The following is a 13,905-nucleotide window of genomic DNA, read 5'->3' as shown; positions in this document are numbered from 1 at the left end:
TTCTTTGCGACCCCGTGGACTGTAGCCCGCCAGCCTCCTCCGTCCATGGGATTTCCCAGGCGAGAATGCTGGAGTGGGCTGCCGTTTCCTGCCCCAGGGTCATACACTGCTACACTTAGCTTATATTCCTGCTCCTGCCCTTCTGTTTCCCTGGTCAGTTTTGCCAGGAGTTGGTGAATTTCTTAGTCTTTGCAAAGACCAGTTTCTGGTATTGTTGATCTTTATTGTTGATCTTTATTGTGTATTTAAAAATATTTTTTATTAAAATAGATAATCAACAAGGACCTACTGTATACCACAGGGAACTATATTCAATATTTTGTAACAACCTATAAAGGAAAAGAATCTGAAAAAGGATAGATTATAACTGATTCAGTTTGCTCTCCGCCTGAAGGTATCACAACACTGCAGATCAACCATGCTTCACTAATAAAGAAAAACTAGATCCTGAAAGTCTGTGTAATGCTCAAAGTCCTGCGATATGGTGAGACGTGTACACTTAAGTGACTAAAGCAAGATTCTAAATCAGATGTATCTGTGATGCCAACACACACACACACAGACACACATAGACACGTACACAGACACACACACACAGACACGCACACAGACACACACAGACAGACACACACAGACACACACAGACACACACACAGACACACACACAGACATATTCAGGCATAGACGCAGGGAGATGTTTAAAAATTAACATAATTGCTTTTTCCTTGTCTTAGAAAAACCTGCTGCTATCTTGCATTGCTTTATAATAAATAAGCGTTTATGAATTTGAAAAAATTAACTATTTTTGTTCTCGCCTTGGTTTCCTTCTGTTCTATTATTTTCTCTGCTGTTTCTCTGTCTATTTTCTGTTATAGACACTTTGCTCATTAATCCCTGGTCTTTTTTTTTCTGAAACAAGCATTTTGGATTAAACACTATTTTAAAATAAAGCTTTAGTTCCATAACCCCGAGTTTTGACGCACTATTTTCACTACTAGTCAGTTGTAACTGTTTTTATAATTGGCTTTTTGATTTTCTCTTTGGCCCCTGCATTGTCCAGAAATGGTGGAAGTGTTCCTAATGAGTAGGGTTTTGTGGCCGATCGCACAGCCTGATTTCTGCCCGAGGTGCGAGGAGGCCTGAGCACAGGGCCCGGCCGCCTGGTCTCTGTGGGCACGCCCCCGGCTGGCAGTTCCTAAGTGGCCCGGACGAGTTTAAGAGCCCTCTGTGTCCTCCAGGCTGAGTGAGCCTTCACTACAGCCTGTGGTGCTGTAGACGCTCCGCGGCCTCACCAACTCTTTGTCTGTGTGATTATCAGAGACTAAAAGGAGGGTGTCCAGAACCTCCCAGTTGGGACTCTCCTGGGGTCCAGTGGCTGAGACTCCGTGCTCCCCGTGCAGGGGGCCTGGATTTGATTCCTGGTCAGGGAACTAAGATCCCACACGCCGCAGCTACGCCCTGGTACAGCCAAGGGAATGAAAAGAATCAATAAAAAAAGGAGACCTCTTGCTTGATCCGCATTGTCCTGACGCTGGCTGGCGTGCCTGTTCCGGGCCAGGGTCTTTCAGCCTCCTCTGCGCTCGTGTTTTGGGGTACTCTCTTGTGACTAGCGCAGAACCATCTGAAAAACTCGCGTATTTGGGGGTTCTGTCCATTAACCCGTGAGCGGAATCCATGTGACTCAGTGTGATTTCTGATCTATTCACTGTTGCTCCTTCCCTTCTCTGCATTTAGTTGCCCTATTTTAATGCTCTCTTTCTATCCCTCCTTGCAGATATGGGGTTTCGAAGCTTTTCTTTTTCTTTTACCTTGATTGACTTAGAAGTTATTTACTGTATTCCCTGTGTTACTAACAAGCCTCTCCATTGCAGACATATTCTATTTTATTTATTTATGTTTATTTATTTGGCTGCCCTGCGTCCTAGCTGCAGCATGTGGGATCTCGTTCTCTGACCAAGGGTTGAACCTGGGCCCCCTGCACGGGGAGTGCCAGAAAAAGAAAGTGTTAGTCACTCAGTTGTATCTGACTCTTTGTGACCCCAGGGGCTGTAGCCCCCTGGGCTCCTCTGTCCATAGGATTCTCCAGGCAAGAATCCTGGAGTGGAGTGGGTGGCCACTTCCTATTCCAGGGGATCTTCCCGACCCAGGGATCGAACCTGGATATGCCTCATTGGCAGGCAGGTTCTTCACCGCTGAGCCACCAGGGAAGCCCCTGTCTCATGCGTGTTTTGAATAAAGATTGTCTGAGTGTGCAGGGCCCTCTGCCTGCCTCTGCGGAGCGGTGCGCAGAGCTCAGGGAGCTTCGCCCGGCTCCGTCCTGTGTGGCTGGGTCTCTGGGGTCGGAGCGCTACCTGTTCTGCTGCCGCGGTGTGTTCTTGCGTGTTTTCACAGCCAGTGTTTGCGTCACCTCACCCCGCGTCAGCTCTGCTGGCCCTCTTCTCAGCCCTGAGGCCTCCTCCTCTCACCCTCCTGCTTCTCAGAGCCGTCCTCTGCAGCCCCCTCACCGAGCGTGTCGTAGCCGACTCTGCTTTCCGTGGGAGTGGGTGGCTCGCCCCCCTCGCTGTGGGCATTATTTTCCCTGGGGACGGAATTCCCGACGGGCGGCTGTTTCCCCCAGGGCTGTCTGTGGCCCGTCTTTGCTGAGGTCCGGCCGTCTGCGCCTCCTCCCTGAGCGTCTGTCTTGTGTTCATTTCACGAGTTTGCTGAGGGTGTGACTGTCTCCGCCGCCTTAGGTGCTTCAGGCCCCCGAGGGTGCCTGGTGTGCCGTGTGCGCAGTCGTGTGTGACTCTGTGCGACCCCCTGGGCCGTAGCCCACCAGCTCCTCTGTCCATGGGATTCTCCAGGCAAGAATGCTGGAGTGGGTTGCCATTTCCTGCTGCAGGGGACCTTCCCGATCCAGGGATCGAACCAGTGTCTCCTGCTTTGCAGACAGATTCTCTGCCCGCTGCGCCGCTGGGGAAGCCGGTGCTTTTCCTCGCCGTTTCGGGAGATTCTCTGTGAAGTGGCCTGTCCTCAGTGTGTGTGCCCGTTCTCTGAATGGGCAGATGTCACGCTGCTCTGCCCGTGGTTTTAGAAAAACCAGCCCTCCTGACATAAGATTCACACATCGCACCGTTCTTCCGCTTGAAGCGCGCAGTGCAGGGAGCGCCTCGGCGGTCCAGCGGTCAGGGCGCGGCGCTCTCACGCAGAGGGGGCAGGCTCCCTCCCTGAGCGGGAAACTAGGCTCCCACAAGCTGCATGGCCAAAAGAAAAAAAAAATACACAGCATCGTTCCGCGATGACCAAATTTAGAACATTTCAGCACCCCCAGAGAGACCCCACAGCCGTCCCTGGCACCCCCCTTCCTCCCCAACCCGCACCCCGCCCCTCCCCCGTCCCAGGTTATCTTCCGTCTCTAGGTTAGCCTGTTCTGGGCATTCCACGTAACTGATACTACGTGAGACCTGTTGTGACTGGCTTCTTTCCCTCGGCATGCTGAACTTAAGGCTCATCCACGTCATCAAAAGAATCTGCCTGTTTGATCCCTGGATTGGGAAAATCCCCTGGAGAAGGGACCTGCAACCCACTCCAGCATTCTTGCCTGGCAAATCCCATGGACAGAGGAGCCTGGTGGGCTGCAGTCCAGGGGGTTGCAAAGGGTTGGACACGACTGAGCGACTAACACGCTCACTTCCATTTTTTTTCACATATTGTCAACGCATCAATGCTTCATCGCTAGGTCACTCCTCTCCTTGTCACCAAGTGTTATTCCGCCGTGTGGATGGTCCGCCTTGTGTTTACACATCTACCTCTTGATGGGTATTTGGATTGTTTCCAGCTTTTGGCTGTCTTGGGAGATGCTACTACACGTTGGGATCCAAGCTTTTGTGCTGACGTGTGTTTTCATGTCTCTTGAGTGGATGCCCGGGAGCAGAAGCGTTGGTTGTGAGGTTGGGTCTTTGAGGACCTGCTGGCCTGGCCCCATGAATCGGAGGCGACTTTCTCAGGTTCTGCGTTCCATCTCCTGGGTGCCATTCTGGGTGTTTTCTCTGGATTCCGCTTTCTCTTTGGCCGTAGCTGATTGGAGGCTACTTTGAGTGTTAATTATCAGAAGTTCTACTTTGTCTTTTTCCAAAGATGCCTTTGCTCTTTTTTGGGAGGGCACGTGACATATAGGTCTTAGTTACCTGACCGGGGTTTGAACCCATGCCCCCAGCATTGGAAGCACAGACTGTCAACCACTGGAAGGAAGTCCAACCAAGGAAGTCCCTGCCTGCTCTATTTCCACCTGTTTGATACCTTTCTAATTTTTATTGCTCAAATATTTGAAGTGTATTCTGTTTACCCACTGAGTGCATTTGTCTTTGAGGTTCCAGGGTTCTAAATCTGCTGCTTGTTGTTTGGGCTGAGACAACATTCCTGGGTGGTTTGGCGTTTCCTGTGGTGGTTAATGTTGAATGGTGAGCTCACAGTTCATCTGTGCTTAACCTGTGGGAATCGTCCAGTGAAGCCGGGGCTGGGTTCTCAGCTGCCTTGCTGGTGTTTGGGTTTTTTTCTGGCCTACTTCTTCCCTGTGTTAAAAACAAAACTCAACTACATTTTGGAGATCTTATTTCCTTTATTCAGCACGGTGTGACTCAGGTAGCACCCCGTCCAGCAGACAGAAGAAACTCCAAGGAGCTGTGCGCAGGGAAGGCTCCTCCAGGCAGGAGGCAGTCGCGGTAGCCAGGAGTGGGCCGGGTGCGTGCGGGTTGGTCTCCCTGGGGCGCCGGGGGTCGGTCAGGAGGCGTCCCCTGAGCTGACCAGGCCATTCCTGATGGACTGGCTCAGCATTCCACTCCTGGGAGAAGCTGAAACCGTCGTTGGCCCTGTCTCGGTGTGGTGACATAGGGTAGCAGAAGCGCCTCGGTTTAAGCCCGCTGCCTTGCTTTTGACACCCTTGAGTCAAGGCCGGGGGTGTGTGCGGGGGCAGTCCCCCGCTTCTCTCAGCAGAAGCCGCTTGCTCACCTGTCGGCCCTCACGTCCGCCTGGGCTCTGACCTTGGAGCGTGTCTCCTCCCCAAGCTGCCCCCCCTGGCGCCCGGGAGGAGAAGGACCCGCCCTCCGGTGTCCCTGCTTGCCCTGCGCCCCCATTGAGGCGGCAGGGGACTCCCCGGGGGCCGTGGAGGGCTGAGCTGGAGCGGAGATTCGGGGTGTCCAAGTCGGTCCCTGCAGTGGTCGGGGGACTCCCCGGCCCCAAGAGGAGGCCGATTGCCTGGTTGCCAGAGGAGATTTTGAAGGCGCTGTCGCTCAGAGCAGCCGCACACATCGAGCTGTTGGAGACTGGAGTCCAGCGGGGGGCTCTTCACAGATGAGGATACACCTGCAGGGCCTGGACCAGGGCCTGGTGACCAGAGTCCGGGTCCTCAAGGCGTTTCTGGTCGCGGTGGGGGCTGGGAAGATCAGAGGCGAATGCGTGGGATGGCTGCGTCCCCGTCCACTGAAAGCTTGCAGTAAACGTAGCCCTCCAGAGCAACTGCAGACCCTCTGCGGAAGCCTGGCAGCGAGCCCAGCCCTGCTGTCCGCGGAGGACGGGAGGAGGGAAGTCCTTACCCTCTTGTAAAGAACGTGATGGTTTAAATAACAGCCTCAAAGAGCCAGCAGGTAGCAAAGCCAAGCCCTGTTTTCAAGGTTTCCAGATCAACCAACAAGAACAGAGGATTCCTTTTCACCGTAAATAGAGAATCCAATGGAGAGTAAGCCATTATTCAAAATACCAGCAAAATCTTAGGTATCTAAGGATTGATCTGTAAAGAATGCCTGAGACCCCTAAGGGCAAAGTGTAAAAATCTGCTCAGAATCTTAGCTGCTGGACCACCGCGGCAATCCCTGTTTTATTTATTTATTTTTAAAAAGAACTCAGAGGAACTGAAAAATGGAGGCGTATACTGTGTTTGCATGGCATCCCGACTCGATGGACGTGAGTTTGAGCAAGCTCCGGGAGTTGGTGATGGACAGGGAAGCCTGGCGTGCTGCAGTCCTTGGGGTGGCAAAGAGTCGGACATGACTGAGTGACTGAACTGAACTGATACTGTGTTTTGGGGTGGAAAGAATTAACATTATAAAATGCTAATTTCCCCATATGATGCTCCATATTCAGTTCAGTTCCAATAGAAGTCCCAGAAGGATTTAATTTGGAAATTTCTGCATAGGTCTAAAACTTCTGTGTAAAGTTGATGAGTAACTGAGGCAGTTGTGAATAACGGGCAAGAGGGAGCCCTCTGGCAGATATTAAGGTGTTCTTCAACTCTCGGATGCTAAAAGTTTGCTGCCAGCGCCGAGACAGATAAATAGACCAAGGGACAGAGGAGGAGCCCAGAAAAGACCATGCATTGAAACCCTGATTTTTCAGAATTGGACACTCGTGGACACTGATGTCTCCACACAACTTATGGCTGTTGTAAATAGTGCAGCTGCAGACACTGGGATGCGTGTATCTTTTCGAGTTCGTGTCTTCTGTTTCTTTCCGATGCAGGCTCAGGCGTGGACGTGCTGGGTCGTAGGGTACTGTTTCCCACAGGCGCTGCACCAGCTTGCTTTCCCCCCAGCAGTGTGCCAGCGCCCCTTTTCTCCACTTCCTCACCGCCTTGTGTTAGCTGTTTGCTCTTTGGTGGCCATGCTGGCCTGTGTGAGGTGATTATCTCGCTGTGGTTTTGACTTCTGTCTCCCTGATCGTTGCTGACGGGGAGCATCTTTGCACGTGCTGGTTGCCCTCTGCATTTCCTCTTTGCAAAACTATCCATTCAGTTCTCCTGCCCTTTTAAAAAAGTTGGGTTAATTTTCTTTTTGATGCTGAGCTGTGTGACCTGATTCTGTGTGTTAGATGTTAACTCCTCATCTGCCGTATCATTTGCAAATATTTTCTCACGTTCAGTAAGTTGTCTTTTCATTTTGTGGATGGTTGCCTTTGAGGTGCAAGAGCCTTGAAGTCGAATTAGGTCCCATTTGCTTATTTTTACTCTAATTTCCTTTACTGTAAGAGACAGATCCAGAAAGTACTGCTGTGATGAATGTCGAGGGCTCTGCTTGTCCTCTAAGGGTTTTATAGTATCTGCTCTTACGTCTAGGTCTTTAATCCACTTGAGTTTATTTTTGTATGTGATGTTAAAGAGTGTTCTCATTTCATTCCTACGCTGGTAGCTGTCCAGTTTTTCCGGCAGCGCTTATTGAGGAGACTGTCTTTTCTCCACTGTATATTCTTGCCCCCTTTGTCATAGAGTAATTGACTGTTTGTCTATGGCTCCATGGGGCTTCCCTGGCGGCTCACTGGTAAAGCATCTGCCTGAAATGTGGGAGACCTGGGTTCGACCCCTGGGCTGGAAGATCCCCTGGAGGAGGGCATGGCAACCCACTGCAGTACTCTTGCCTAGAGAATTTCATGGGGAGAGGCGCCTGGTGGGCTACAGTCGATGGGGTCACAGAGGCGGACACGACGGAGCGCCTAAGAAGCAGCAGCATGGGTTTATTTCTGGGCTCTCTACCCTGTTTCATTGATCTGTGTGTCAGACTTTTGAAAATTGTAAAGCACTATAGAATTTGAAGGATTTTTCATTCAATAATTTATAAAAGGTGGGATGTGGCTTGCTGGGCAGGGGATCCTGGTGTTTTATACCTCCTCTCCCCAGCCGTGGCTGGCCCTGAGGTCTTTCTGAGAACCAGCATCCCTGTCCTGGGACCTGGGAGGAGAAGGAGGTGGGAGGGTGGGTGCCTTTTACCCAACCGGGTACACCTACCACGCCCAGGACCGCTGCCCATCAGGACCTCCTGGGTGGACCGCCCACTGCCTCTCCCCCAGGGCTGAGCCCTCTTGTCCTGGAGGCAGAGAGGGAGAGGCTATTTGCGGGCTGCTGGGAAGACAGAAGCTAGTGCATGCTCTGTGAACGTGTGGGCATTCTGGCTTGGACCTCCCAGCACGATCCTCGGATCCCAGAGCACATTTACAGAGAAGCACCAATCGTCACCACCCAAGAAACAGGGTGAAAGGAAGGCAATCACAGTCGGCGTCAGAGATGGGACATATTTATTAGAGGGAATTCAGTTGTTATTTTTATAAACAGAGGGAGCTGGAGGCAGCAGGAAGGAAGGAAGGAAGCTCTCGTAGGGAGCAGAGGGCACAGGGAAGGAGGGTCCTTCGCCATCACTCAGAACGTGGCCCTGGCCTTGCAGGGTCCCAGCTGGCCCAGGAAGAGCAGAAGGTGACCCACACGTGACTCTGAAGGGCCACCTGATTCTAAGGAGATGTGTCTCCTGTGACCAGAAATACACATCTCCCTGGAGAGCAGGGTGAGCACAGGCCCCAGTGCTGAACCTGGAGGGAGACGTGTACCTGAGCGAGGAGGAGGGGAGGCTGTGGGTAAATCAGGGAGGGTGTGTGGAAAGGAGCTGATGCCGGAGAACATGAGACGATAAGACTCCAAACATGAGGGACCCAAGGTCTCGGGCAGAGCCTCAGATCTTGCGCTGGCAGCACACGGGGACACAGCAGCTGGACTGGGAGCAGCCACAGGAGCTGCAGCCCCCTTTTCCACAGCTGGAGCAGGAGCAGGCGGGCACACAGCAGCACACGGGCACACAGCAGCTGGAGCCGCAGCCTCCACACGAGCCGCAGCCCCCCTTAGACCCCCCGCAGGAGCCGCAGCCCCCCTTGCCACAGCTGGAGCAGGAGCAGGCTGGCACACAGCAGCACACGGGCTTGCAGCAGCAGACGGGCACACAGCAGCTGGAGCCGCAGCCCCCACAGCTGGAGCCGCAGCCTCCGGAGCAGCCAGAGCAGCCCATGGTTCTGGTGGGTTGAGGGTGGAGTAGGTCAGAGGAGCAGGTGGAGAGAGAGAAGCGGCTCAGTGTGCGGCCTCCGGGGCCGGGAGCCTCTATATACCTGTGCCGGGGTCAGGTGAGATGCTGGGCACATGCTCACTTCCTCGTGACTGGTTTTGATTTCTCCAGCCCTGTTTTCCCTTTCGCTGCTGCCTTCCTCCTGGCTCAGGAGGAAGCATCCGCTTGCTTTGTCCCCTCTTTGTCCTCTTCCCCTTTTCTTGGCCCCTGTACTTAGGACCTCAGGCTTCGGCGCTTCCCCGGGGCCTCCAGGGCACTGGTCCCCTGGCCTCTCTGCTGACCTCAGATGACCTACAGGTGGCGGAGTCCACGCGGGCGCTGTTGCCTTCGCTGTGCTGGCGTCTCCACGACGGTGTCACTCTTACATGAGTAGAGTTTAAAGATCATTCTTGGTCTTTACTGGAAACAGTAAAAAAAAAAAAAAACCGAGAAGAAAGCAGGTTGCCTGTGAGCCTGTCACCTGAAGGTGGCTTCTGCTTGGCTCCTAGGTGTGAACGAGTATGTCGGCGATTTTGCCTCTTTTTACTTGAGCCTCTGGCAGTTCCTTTAATATCCAGATAAGAAGGCTCTAGCCCCAATCCCCTCATCTGACTCATTGGTAAATGGACTGATGCTGGGGAAAACTGAGGGCAAGAGGAGAAGGCGGTGACAGAGGAGAGATGGGTGGATGGCATCACTGACTCAATGGACGTGAGTTTGAGCAAACTCAGGAAGACAGGGGACTCAGAAGGATAGGAAACTCGGGAGACGGGGAACTCTGGACGGGGAACTCAAAGACCTGGAACTCGGAAGGACGGGGAATTTGGAGGGGGAACTCGGAGGACAGGGAACTCGGGAGACGGGGAACTCAGGGGACGGGGAACTCAAAGGCCTGGAACTTGGAAGGACGGGGAACTCAAGACAGGGCAGCCTAGTGTGCTGCAGTCCATGGGGTCACAAAGAGTTGGACATGACTGAGCGACTGAACAACCCCCCACCCTGGTATTAGAAGGTAGCCCCTTTCCGTCCCTGAGTGCCTTTGCCCTTCCCGGGGTCTCAGGTCCTGCTCTTCCCCTCTCCGCTCAAACCATCTCCCCCGAGGCTGCTGCTTTTGCTGCTAGTCCTCCCCGCTAGCCTTGCTCCATGGGAGCAAGAGAGGTTCCCCTCTAGTCACTAAGCCACTGCTGATCCGAGGACACTGGCTGAAGGGATGGTTCTAGGCCCTGAAGAGGGCATAAGAGGATTACTCTGCTGAAAAGGAGGACTTAAGCCTGCGGCTCGGGTGTCAGTGCTCCCGAATCCACTTGGGCACCAGCTCCTCCTCGTGCCCCCAGCCCAGCTGCCCTTGGCTGGGCATCCTTGCTTTTCATGAGGATTCCCTGCCCTTTTCTCTGCTTTTCTTTCAGTCTCTACCTCCAATTCTGGTCCTGAGAAGGAGCCCTGCAAATTACATGATGCTATCGGTAAGGATGTACCTTTCTCCTCCTGAAGCTTGTCTTCTGCTTGACCTCACAGTCTGCAGCACCCGTGTTCGGTTGCGCCCTTATCTCCGAGCTTCCTAGTATATAGTCAGATAGCAAGCTCTACATCTGTGGGTGTGACTGGATTTCCTGGTATTGAACCATCCTTGCATGCCTGGAATAAACCCATGTCAGTCATAGTTTAGTGTGATGCAGTGTTCTATCCTATTGGTTAATATTTAGAAAATTTGCATCTCAGGAATAAAATTTGGAGGGGATTCTAGGAAGATGGCAGCTTAAATATGTAGCATGTCTCCTCTGTTGTCAACTCTGGTTCCAACCCATGTGTCTTTCAAGGGCAGTGGGCAGGGAGGTCGTGAATGGGGTTATGGATGAAGTTTCAGCTTTCTTTGAAACTCTGGACTTGAAGAGAGCTTGGAAAGAGTCCTGACCCTGGCCTGGGGAAATAGTGGGATGCAGTGGGTCTGGAGGGAGACTTGGATCCTTGTCGTATAGATGAGAGTTTGTTTCTAGGCTCTCAATTCTGTTCCATTGGTCTGTGTGTCTGTCTTTATGTGACTCCAGAGGACCCCAGAGCACCGTGGGAGTCAGGTCAAGTGTCCTCATTTTCTGTCCCCAAGGAGGTAAGAAAAAAGGAAGCATGAGTCCTCTCTACTTCTGGAAGAACGGTGGGGACACGGGGCAGCGGAGTGGATTCCTCCCGACGCCCCGGTGGGGAGCTGACCTTTGCCTTGTGCCGCCTAACGGGCCTCGGGGCCAGAGCCCAGCGTGCCTTCCACATCCTGTGAGAATGCAGCCAGCACAGGTGTCCTATGGATGCAGCGGACTCCACGGGGCAGCAGGAGGTCTGAGATCACACTTAAGGGGCGACAGGATTGGAGGACTGGGCACCAGCCCCCAATAAAATGGAGCTCTTGCTGTGGAGGCGTGACAAGTAAGCAAAACGCAAATGAAGAGTAGCTAAGGGGAGTCAGGTGCACACCCAAAGCTTTAAAAAACATTTAATAGGCTTTATTTTTCTGGAACAGTTTTAGGTTAACAGAAAAAATGGAGTAAAAAGTACAGAGGATTTCCACACACACCCTTTATTTCTACCCGTACGATTTCCCATTTTTTTTAAACATTTTCCATTAGTGTGGTACATTGGTTGCAGTTGATCAGCCAATACTGATCTATCATTGTTTAACCGAAGTCCACATTTTATTTACTTGTTTGTGGGTGTGTCAGGTCTGAGTTGCAGCGTGGGGGCTCTCTAGTTGTGGCACACGGGCTTAGTTGCCCCTTAGCATGTGGAATCTTCGATCCCCAAGCAGCTTTTGAACCCGTGTCCCCTGCCTTGGAAGCTTGGACTCCAGCCACTGGGCCAGCAGGGAGGGTCCCTTTAGAGTTCACACTCCGTGCAGTGCTTTCTGTGGCTTTTGAGAAGAGTGTAAGGACACGTGTCCGTCGTGGTTGTGTCATACAGAGTAACCGTTTCGCTGCCCTAAACATTCTCTGCCCTCCGTTTATTCATCTCGGCTGCTTACCATCACCCATCCCTGCAAAGCCTGATCCGTTTGCTGTCTGCACAGCTTTGCCTTTCCGGGAACGTGGAGTGCTTGGAGTCACGCGGTGTGTGAACCTTCCAGACCGGCTCCTTTCATTCAGTAGCGTGCTTTTCAGGTTCCTCTCTGCCTTGATAGATCACTTCTTCTTCTTCTTTTTTTAGAGAAATGTGCTTTTATCGGCCAGCAGGTTACTTGGGGATGAAGCGGGAGGAGTGGGTGGCCCCGATACCGGGCCGGCCCTGCTTCACGGGCTTGTAGGTGATGGAGAACCCGTCTGGGTAGTGGCCAGTCATCTCAGGCTTGGTTTCCACCTGGCTGAAGGTCTTGCCGTTGTGGACGCCAGCCGCGCTGCCCACCGTCCCGGGCAGAAGGCTCGTGTCGCGCCGGCGCGTCTTCAGCACCTCGGGCTTCTCCCCGGGCGCCTCGCGCAGCCGCTTCGGCACGAGCGCGGTTCCCCCGCGGTTCCGCCGCCGGCGCGCTGCGTAGCTGCATCGGTTGCTCACGGGACACGTGCAGCGGCTGGTCGAGGCCTCCGCCGCGGTAGGTGAGCTTGCGGAAGGGCCGCTTCTCTTTTTGTTCCACTTCCGCCACCTTCCCGGTTCTTGAGAAAGGATCTTTCGTTCTCGATCGCTTCTTTTTGAGCGCTGAATAATATCCCATTGTCTGGATGGACCACAGTTCATCTGTCTACTCACCTGCTCAAGGGCGTCTCGGTGACTTCCAGGTTGGGGTCATTATTAGTAACACTGCTGTGGACGCCCATGTGCAAGCCTTTGTGTGGACCCAAGTCTTCCGCTCCTCTGGGTAAATGCCGAGGAAGGCGAGGGTTGAATAGGAGGGCGCGAGCATATGTGTAGTTTCCTGGTGGCTGCATCGCTCCGCGTTCCTGCCGGAGTGTCTCGGGCGGTGTCTCACGGCCGCTTAAACCTGCCGATGCTGGATGCTCCGCGGCGCGGGCTGGCTTCCACGCGCTTGGTTGTCATCTGACGTCTCTTTGGGGATGTGGCCTTTCAGATCTTTTGCGCGCTTTCAAACTGAGTTGTTTGTTCTCTGTCGTCAAGGTTAGGAACTCTTTGTGTAGTCTGGATGCCAGTCCTGTGTCTGAGATGTGCTTCGGGAAGATATTAAACGTCTGCCCCCGCTGTGGCTTGTCTTTTCATTCTCTTAACAGTGCTTTTGCAGAGCAGGTATTTTTAATCTGAATGAAGTGCAGTTTATCATTTTGTATGGGTCACGTTTTTGATGTGTCTAAGAAGTCCTCACGGAACCCAGGGTCACCAGATTTTCTCCCACTGTCTTTTTAGAAAGCGCATGTGTGTGTACTTTTGACTGCACTGGGCCTTTGTTGCTGTGCTGGGCTTTATTTAGCTGCGGCGGACACTCTCGTGGTGCTGCCTGCGTCTCTCATTGCGGTCGGTTATCTTGGTTTTGGTTTAAGTTTCCCTGATAACTAATGATGCTGCAAACCTTCCACGTGACTGTTGCCCGTTTCTAGATCTTCCAATGAATATCTGTTGAGATCATTTGCCCACTTTGTCATTGGGTTATCTGTCTCTTTGTGTTGTAAGAATTCTTAGTATATTCTGGTTACTAGGCCCTTAACAGATATGTGACCTGTAAATATTTTTCCCGTCTTGCTGGTTATCTTTTCACTTTTCTGGTTGTGTCCTTTGATGCACAAAATGTCGAAACTTCATTAAAATGCTGTCTATTCTTTTCTTTGGTTGCTTGTGTTGTGGGGTCAAACCCAAGAAGCCATTGCTAAATTCGAGGTCATGAAAATTTACCCCCATGTCTTCTAAGAGTGTGGGGGTCCAGTCTTCTCCACATCTTTTTTTTTTTTCCTTTTTGGCTGTGCTGCTCAGCTTGTTGGATCTTAGTTCCCCAACCAGGGATTGAACCTGGGTGCTTGACAGTGAAGCACGGAGCCCCAACCACTGGACCTCCAGGGAAGCCCCTCAGCACCACTTGGACTGTCCTTTCCTCGTTGATCCGGGCGCCCTTGTCAACAGTCACTGGTCACAGACGAGGTTTGTTTCCAGGCTCTCG

At 52.6% G+C, this 13,905-nt stretch overlaps 1 long non-coding RNA gene and 1 pseudogene across 1 annotated transcript in view; one reads left to right on the top strand and one right to left on the bottom strand.

Moving 5' to 3' along the window:
- The window catches only part of LOC138426861 (uncharacterized), a 93,101-nt gene that overhangs the window by 13,852 nt on the left and 65,344 nt on the right, over nucleotides 1–13,905 (top strand). The gene's annotated exons all lie outside the window — the stretch shown is intronic.
- On the bottom strand, nucleotides 11,050–12,516 carry LOC138427256 (small ribosomal subunit protein uS19 pseudogene; annotated as a pseudogene).

The sequence above is a fragment of the Ovis canadensis genome, chromosome 21 (assembly GCF_042477335.2).
Source record: "Ovis canadensis isolate MfBH-ARS-UI-01 breed Bighorn chromosome 21, ARS-UI_OviCan_v2, whole genome shotgun sequence".
Taxonomy (NCBI): domain Eukaryota; kingdom Metazoa; phylum Chordata; class Mammalia; order Artiodactyla; family Bovidae; genus Ovis; species Ovis canadensis.
This window is presented reverse-complemented; position numbering and strand designations above follow the sequence as displayed.